A 2015-nucleotide genomic window follows, 5' to 3' on the forward strand; every position below is an offset into this window, starting at 1 on the left:
AACCAAAAAATTTTTGTTTCTTAAATTTTCTCTACACTATTGTATTAGCATCCGCATGGTATAGAAGTGTCCAATTTGTTGAATTGTTGAAGGTTTCCTTTCATTTTTATACCCTTGCAGAGGGTATTATAATTTTGGTCAAAAGTGTGCAAAGCAGTGAAGGAGACATCTCCGACCCTATAAAGTATATATATTCTTGATCAGGATCACCTCTTGAGTCGATATAAGCATGTCCGTCTGTCTGTCGGTTTTTACGCAAACTAGACAAACAAAACTCAGTTTTAAAGCTATCGAGTTGAAACTTTGTACACATCCTTCTTTTCCTTGCAGGTAGTATACAAGTCGGAACGGCCGGGATCGGTCGTCTATATCCTATAGCTGCCATATAACTGATTAATCGGAAATGCCATAACTTCGTTGTTTTTCTAGTTAGAATGATGTCTGTTTCAATGGATTCCTCTTTGGGTAAAATAATTTTATATGCCAAATTTCAAAAGGATCGGCCGACTATATACAATCCCCTATATATCATATAATATAAGATGCGCAGACCCAGCGGACTGCGACTCAACTGCAAAGTTGATCGGCTCCCCCCGAAGTTAGCTTTCCTTTCTTGTTATGTGTAATTTCCAAACTAAGCACAAATGAGGGTGGATTCTCATTGTGGATGGTACAGACAAAGGCTCGGCCAACCATTTTGTTTCCGTCATTTCTTCAGTGCTCGCACCCCCACCAATACTAACACATCAAAACAATATAAAAAGAATAAGAATGTACACTACTTTGTCCTGAGCTCTATCCAACATAAATAAAGTATACATCTCTACAAATTGCTGACCCAAATATGAGATCTGCTTCTCTTTGCTTTAATACATTAATAGATATCATAGAAAAAAAAGAAAGAGACTACAATTTTATAAAAATATTTATGTTACATTAAAGCGGTTTTATTGTTACGGTGAAAAAACGGCCGACAAACAATTTTAAGAGTTTTTCTCAAAGTAAGTGTATGTATACTATAAAAATATACTTACTTCTTAAAAGTATGAACATTTTTAGTCGCAGTATTTTTGTAGTTTTGTGTGCTTGTTTGTGTATTAAAAAAAACTAATATTCTAATTGGGTACAATTTGGATTAATCTTAATGCATTTTAACTTTTTTCATTACTTAATCTAGCTGTTAATAAGCATGCAACAAAAATTTGAAATTCAAAAGACATTTAAATTCTAAGAAAACAAGAGCGCAAAGAAAACTTCAGGCGGAGCCGAAGTTGATATACCCATGCAGTTAGGTAGCAGCTTTTATTATTATATATATCTGATCGTATATAGTTGGGCGATCCTTATGAGCATTTTACCATCAATTTTCTAATAAAAATGTTTAAAACAGCCTCAAGCATCTATAAAAGTAGCAAGGTTGTGCCATTTCCGATCGTTTAGTTACACGGCAGCTATAGGATATAGTTTCTACACGAAACAGTCTGTCAGTTTTAAAGCTATCCACTTCAAATTTTGTACACATCCTCCATTCCTTTGCACGTAGTAATTGAAAATATTATTGTATTTTTACTTTTTTTTTTCTTGAACGTGCCAAATACAAATATTTTTATTGCGTAATTTTGTACACCTATATAGAATTTTTGAGTCACCAAAATTAATATTAATATTAATATATATAATAATATTAAAATATAAAGAAGGTTACAGTTACCCTTCTCCTGACAGCCGTTTTTCTGGTTCTGAGGGCCCGGCGGCAGGAAAAAATTGAATTTTCGAATAAAAATATAGAAATATAGAGGATTATCACGTCGATGTTTCTAAGGATTTAATCGATGAAATCATCCATCTCGAGGCTATCCATGTAGCAAATTTGGGAACTGAGTCATTACTACCATTAATTGAATTACTTATAAGCTTAATTGATTAATTAATAAGCTTCATGAATTGAAAATGGGAGTCCTGTATCCCAATATCTGCATAGCATTGAGAATATTTTGCACTGTTCCAGTTACTGT

Source organism: Drosophila ananassae (genome assembly GCF_017639315.1).
Source record: "Drosophila ananassae strain 14024-0371.13 chromosome 4 unlocalized genomic scaffold, ASM1763931v2 tig00000061, whole genome shotgun sequence".
NCBI classification, from domain to species: Eukaryota; Metazoa; Arthropoda; class Insecta; order Diptera; family Drosophilidae; genus Drosophila; species Drosophila ananassae.